This window comes from Panthera tigris, chromosome F3, assembly GCF_018350195.1.
Source record: "Panthera tigris isolate Pti1 chromosome F3, P.tigris_Pti1_mat1.1, whole genome shotgun sequence".
NCBI lineage: Eukaryota > Metazoa > Chordata > Mammalia > Carnivora > Felidae > Panthera > Panthera tigris.
Window position 1 is genome coordinate 34,351,641 of NC_056678.1, and position 6,790 is coordinate 34,358,430.

The following is a 6,790-nucleotide window of genomic DNA, read 5'->3' on the forward strand; positions in this document are numbered from 1 at the left end:
CCAAAGTTGGTTAATTTAGCAGCTCAGTGATGTCTGGGCTTTGTGTCAGCTTCTCTGCAATTTTCTTGGAATCCCCTCTCAGATCTGAAAAATGGCTCCAGAAGCTCTTAGCATCATATCCTCACGCAATAAAGTTCAAAGGCTAAAGGGGCTTGTCACTGTCTGCAATTCTTTTTACAAGTGTGAAAAACATCCCCAGAAGCCACAGTAGACTTCTCATCATTGACCAGGACATCGTCTCTTACCCATACCTTCCTTGACTGATCACTAGCAGTGGAAAATGGGATTGACTTAAACAAATCAAAATTCGCCCCTAGGACCTCGGAAAGAAGTGTTAGGCTGCCAGATACTAGAAGAAAATGAGCGTTTAAAATAGCAAAAAATAGGGACTTTCTGCCCCTTTGTGTTTGTTTTCTCTCATTTTTGTAAGTCTTTACACAGATAATTCTTTTTAAAATTTTTCCTTTAGTGTTTATTTATTTTTGAGAGAAGCTGAGAGAGACAGAGTGAAAGTGGGGGAGGGGAGAGAGAGACACAGACAGACAGACAGAATCCAAAGCAGGCTCCAAGATCCAAGTTGTCAGCACAGAGCCCACCACGGGGCTCGAACTCAGGAACCATGAGATCACGACCTGAACAGAAGTTGAACGCTTAACCAACTGAGCCACCCAGGCACTCCTGCACAGCTCATTCTTTCTACCTAGGATGCCCTACTGACACTTCACCTTCCTGCCAGGAGCTCCCAGAGTGTTCTATATGGCCCTAACCACATTGAATTATAACAGTTTTTTGATTGCTTGTCAACTCCACTCAACTGTGAGCATGTTGAGCGTAGGGACCATTTCTTATCTACTTTGTATGCCTAGCGAAGAGCCCGGCCTACAGGAGATGTTCAGTGTACGTTGAACTGAATAAAGGTTTGGTGGGTAAATGAATGGATGCGTGGAGTAAATGAGGCTAAGTGGCTTAGGTGGAGGGAGGTACCATTTGAGGTCGGTCATGTAGGTGGTCTGGCACCTCTTCCTTCCCTTGTCTCGGCGATTAACCATTGTCCGAGCTCCACGGACGATGATTGGGCAGCGAGTGCCTGGAAGTTCAGCACTACTTTTAATAAGCTTGTGTGACAGAGACAGGTAAGCAGTGTCCAGGCTGTAACTTGCTAGAATGTGAGTAAGCAAAGCCACGAGGGGGAAGTGGGGGGAAAGAGGAAGTCCTCCCTGGAGAAATTGATGGGATATTCTTGGCTATTTAATGGAATCTCAGAGGTACTATCCTATATCTTCGTCCTCACCCTTGCTTTGATAACTCACAGCTTTTAATTTCAGGTGAGAGCACATAATGAATTGATCACAGCTACAGACCTAATGAGGTTGAGTGTCTTTGTGTTGATAAAAGCTTCCTATTCCTCTCCATAAGCCATCGCCAAGTATGTATAGCCAATAAAGCCAGTTGAAGAGTTTATCAAATTCACATTGTCGTCCTAACTAGACAGATTGCAGGCAGTGGGGCTATCACGTGCCCCCCCTCCCCCCACCAAATAAGACCCAAGCTGGAGGCATCACGGGGTCTTCAGGGAGGGAGCCTCAGTAGCTTCATCCTGAGCTGTGTGGTGTGTCCTTGTCCCCATGACCAATCGCAATTCCCTCCGTTACGAATTCTGAGGAAAAGCACAATGTAAGGAGACCATAGGCACAACTCCTCCTCTGTCCCCTTTTGTGTTAGATGCTTTCAGTGTCCAAGGAGTAAAGCTAAGGTTATATCTGGAGGACTAGTGTCCGAAGGAGGTTAGGAGTGCAGGCTTGGGAGCCAGAAGGACTGGAGTTTGAATCCTGAGTCTGCCATTTATGAACTTATGATCTTGGGCAAGGTACTTCCTAGATCTCTCTGGGTCTGCCTTTGTTGCTTTGTATGATGAAGATAATATGAACACTGTCCTGATAGGGCTGCTGTGATGAACAAAAGCCATTATGTGTCGAGAGCCAAACGGAAGGTGCCTGTTACAGAGTTGTGTTCAATAAATATCACCTTTTATTTATTTACTTTTGATATTCTCATAATAAAAAAAAAAGAAGAAGGCCTGGGTTATTTGTGGAAGCAAGGGGAATGAAAAAAGAGGCTTCATGGGAAAAAAAAAAATGAATGATTTTATTCTACACAGAGCTACATGAATTCTGTCCTCAAGGAACGTCCTCCCAGGAAGAGGAACAAAACGAAGCTACCACCAGAGAGTGAGGCCGATTTGTTTTGAAAGAATCTTGCGATCGGAAAAGAAAACCAAATCTGCTCCATGAAATTGAGCTACAGATAATAAAAGTGTCAACGTGGGACAGTGGTCAGAATACTGGCTCCGCGGAAAAAAAAAATTCATCATAGTTCAGAAAAATATATATTCGGGCACCTTGTCAGTCCACATCTCGTCCCTCTCTGTGTCACCCTGGCAGCGCATCTGCTTCGTTTACTGATAACAAAAAGAGAAAAGAAAAGAAGAAAGTATGTATCATCCCCAGCTGATCGCCATGGGGCCAATATCGCCCGTCCATGGAAAACCACACCAGCGCTCGTGCATCATCAGCTGAATCGACAGCTGCGTGCAGACCTCATCGTCCCTTCCGGCCCCTTGCATGCGGGGCAGGGTGAGGCAGAGGGGACTCTTTCCGTTTGGAGGGGGAGCTCGCCGGTCTCCCTAAACCATCCCTCTTCCCTAGAATTACAGGCGTCCCTGTGAGCCCGGCCGTAGGAGAGGTGACAGATCTCCGGAGAGGGGCAGCATGACGGAGCAGCCCAACCAGTTGAGAGCTCATCTGGGTGAATGTGGGTTTAAAAAGTAGGCACAGGCCCTCTGCCGTGGGTCACAGCACCTGGGGCAACCCCAGTTTGGCTTCTCATGGCACTGGCAGCATGACCCAACAGAGCACCTAACGGGCGAGTGTTCAGGTGGGCCCTGACCCCCCACCGCCCCGCCCACCCCTGCTCGGACTATAGGTTCTCAAGAGGCAGGAGCAGTGTCTTATTGACCTTGGTGCCCGTGTGACCTAGCACAGGGCCTGACTTCTAGTAAGTTCTCAAGGCACCCTCAATGCACTAATGGAATAGAACCAAAGCAGAGGATAGAGGAACGAAAGGGGCAGGGTATGTTTCTTCTGGACCTTTCTGACACCTCTAAGGAAAACAGTTCTCAGTCTTCGAATATGCAAATGACCGGTCTCCACGGAGGACCACAGAACCAGAATCTCTTATGAGTGAGGCCTAGGCATCTGTATTTTTTTAAAGCTCCACCCCTCACCCCACCCCCACCCCCCCAAAAATGTGCTCCATAGCCAAGATTGAGACCCGCAGGAGTCAGTCATTGAATTGCACTCAGCAACCAAAGGCTCATTTGGAGTTAGATAGGGACGAGGCAGACATAAGGAGGGAAATGGTATTCTTGTAATGATTAGCTGTTTTCCTTGTGGGTTTTGTTTGACTTATAAGAGCAAATGGGTCCTGAATATTTCACAGTAATCAGGAATGAACTAATCACTAACAGAGTCTTAATCCAGACACGCCGCATTGCCATTGGCCGTAGAAGCCTCTTTGACAACCTGACCTACAGAGGAGACATGGGGTGCAACCACAGTCCCATGAATCAAAGACCCTGGACTGGGGAGGGAGAGGGTTGCATCTGTCATGTGCCCACCAACACTGCATTTCTAGAACTTATGTGCAGAAATTCCTATCCCATTTCAGGCTGATCTCCTACCCCAGGCTCCAGTGGGATTCGTATTCCTGGTTTATTGCTTTCCGAGGGCCGACCGAGCCTAGAAAACAAGCCTGGTAGGGTTCTCCCTCCATGACCCAGAGCTCAGTTAGTTGGCTCAGGGTTGGCAAACTTTTCGCCAGAAAAGGCCAGAGAGTAAATAATTGGGGCTGTAAATAATCACATCGCTGTTGTGATTGTTCTGCTCTGCCAGTGAAATTTGAATTGTATACAATTTTTTTTTTTAATTTTAGAGAGATTGAGAGAGTGCATGAGTGGGGGAAAGGGGCAGAGAGAAAGACAGAGAGAGAGATAAACAGGCAGCAGCCCAGACTCAGCCCAGAGACTGTAGTTTGTTGAATCCACATTAGCTAAGGGGATGTTGCCAGTGCTGGAGAAGGGCCCTGACTGGCCTGTGTCCTCAGGTGGGTAGGGACAGAAGAAATACACAGAGAACTCATCCCAGGTGATGACACAGGCTAAGTCAGCTCAAAAAAGGCACTGAGGAACGCTCAGGAGGGACTCCCCAGATCCAGTTTCCATACTAAGACTTGTATTCCCACAGAAGAAGGGAGGCGTGCAGATGGGTGGAGGTTGAGGGAGATGAACAACAGCTTTAAATTTTTAACTGGTGCTCACGAGTATGGGATTAGCATCTGGCAAACCCCAGAAAGGGCTCCCGATTATGCTGGCTGAAACCTACTCGCGTGGTAATGCTTTTTTAGGATATTAAAGAAGAGGCAACATGCAGGAAGGAAAAATGCTTAGGAAGAGGAGAACAATTAGTTTCTATTCTGCAATAAATTCACCATTTGAGAGACAGATGGACAGAGACAGAGAGAGACAGAGCGAGAGACAGAGAGAAGCATTTGCTCTCTCCCTCTCTGTCTCAAAATAAATAAACTTTTTTTTAAAAAGTAAAGGACACTTCCTCCTTCACTTGTAGCCCTGGTGCCTTGTCTTGAGGCATCCTATTCTGTTCCCTTGCTTCCTGGGTTGTCATGAGGGCCGCCCCTTAGGGTTATGCCGATTGTTCCCTCCCCCAGGACACCCAACTGAGGCAGGAAGGGACGGCTGGAATCCAGCTTGCCTTCTGCTTACCAAAGAGTGCTCCGTCAGGGTTGTGTCTGATCCCCCCTACCCCCATCGTCACTCTCATGAAGGGCCACTGTTCTCTCTGCACAAACATGGTCAATAAACAGTATGGACAAGCGACTATGTCCACCTAGATGGGCACCTTTTCTGGTTGACTCAGAGATACTATATAGGCTTGTGTTGGCACAGGGGGTCCTCTTCAGGACTCTCACCCCAAGACAGGGTAATGAAAGCAAAATAGAGGCCTTCTCCAGAAACGAGAGAGATGTGGGAAGGCCTGAAGCCAGTGAGAAGACAAATGTGGTTGGGTGCTCATCGCTAGCCAGAGGTACCTAATGTCTAAAGACTTAATGTCGTAAGTCTTTTAGCGATAGGCTGAAACTACCTGTCCCGAAGGACACCCTAACTTCTCTCTCTGGTTCTGGTGGTCACTAGGGTTTGAAACAAGTCCATTTCGGACCACAGGCTAGCAGAGTTTGGCTTCTAGTACTGAGACTCAGGTACCCAGCTTGCTGAGCCTGGGCATCAAAGGCGCACACAGCCCTCTGACACCTGAAACGGCATGATTGTTGGAGCCCGGAGCCCCTAGAGTGTATGGTTTCTGCTCAGCTTTCCTTCCCCCGAGGTCTTGGGTTTCCTTCATTTTAATCCAATTAAAGAAAAGAAAAATCAGTAAGTTTTTAGCACTAGTGGAAAAGGGCTCCATTGACAGCAGCTTAATCATTGTGCTAAGTGAGGTTAATTTCCACCCTTGGTCTTTAATAGGCCGGGGACTGGAGATGAATTTTTCAGCTGATGCCACACTCAGGTCACCTGGCCGCCCATTTTAATCAGAAGGCTTCCCCAGCTCTGATTTTTATGTTTCTAACCACTCACCCAGTGTTCTTCTCTAGAGGCCAACATCACATGAATCGCGGGACAGATTCCTCCTGTGTTGAGTTGGCGTAAGAAGATCCAGCCTGCTCTCAGTCTGCTTCTTCCTCACCCCCACCTCTAAACACATATCGTTTCTTCTTCGTAGACTCTGCCATCCACTTGTAGCAGATGGTGTTTGAAAAGTCATGTGTCCTTCCTTCCCTCCAGATCGTCTAGGACTGGGGGGAGGTGGTCACTGCAGCATCCTCTAATCTGAAGATGCTGGGAGATCAAAGAAGCAAGGGGAGATCAACACAAATTAAAACCAAATTAAAGATGATACCAAAGGCCAGAGCATGTAGACGAAAATCCATTAACTGCCGATTTATGGTTTGGTGACCCATGATTTCTTACTGGGTGATAGAAGTGAGCATGAAATCTGTTAGTTTCTAGGTATGTTTGGAGAAGCCCACACAGCTCTGAGAAGTATTTCTCATTTAGGCCAGATGAAAATCTTTCCGAGCGGCCTTTCTGGATTGAAGAACATTCTGCCAATCTTCTCCAAGGGAGGTAGCACCGCGAAAGGCAGGGCTGATGCAACCTGGCTTCTTGAAACATCATGTGCCACTCCTGGATGACGTCCCTAGGCATAGCGGGGAGACTGACCATATGTCAGGCCCACGTTTATTCTAGTGGATTCCCAGGCTGTATTACAGAACCAGGGTTTAGTTAGAGGCTAAGCATTGAGCACAGTGATGGCTCAGACAAACTTACGTTGTTAGCCTCTCTGGGTTCATTGCCTCCGTAGAGCAGCCACAGGCAGAAATTCCTGGATTTGCCCAAACTAGAGGCCATAGTTCATCCGTTCATGTTTCCGGTGCTGTCTCGGGAAGACATCACACTAGAGTGGAAGAAATATTTGGCCTTGGTCCAAATACACAACAAGGGCAATAATCTAGCCCAGAAGCCAGAAGGAATTTGGTACTCTTCCATTCTCCTGATCTTTTTCCTTCCAGTTATTTCAAAGTGGAGTAGGCTCTGGACCCAAGTGGATTTCTAGGCTGACAGACAGATACGGCAGACATTCATGCTGCCTTATCTCTG

General features: G+C 47.4%; 1 long non-coding RNA gene across 1 annotated transcript; it reads right to left on the reverse strand.

Moving 5' to 3' along the window:
• Positions 1 to 2,010: 2,010 nt before the first annotated feature.
• On the reverse strand, positions 2,011 to 5,964 carry LOC122235853. Its single transcript, XR_006213940.1, has 2 exons — positions 5,708 to 5,964; positions 2,011 to 2,458 (listed from the first exon to the last, which is right to left on the reverse strand). It is a non-coding gene; the product is annotated as an uncharacterized LOC122235853 (long non-coding RNA).
• Positions 5,965 to 6,790: the final 826 nt, after the last annotated feature.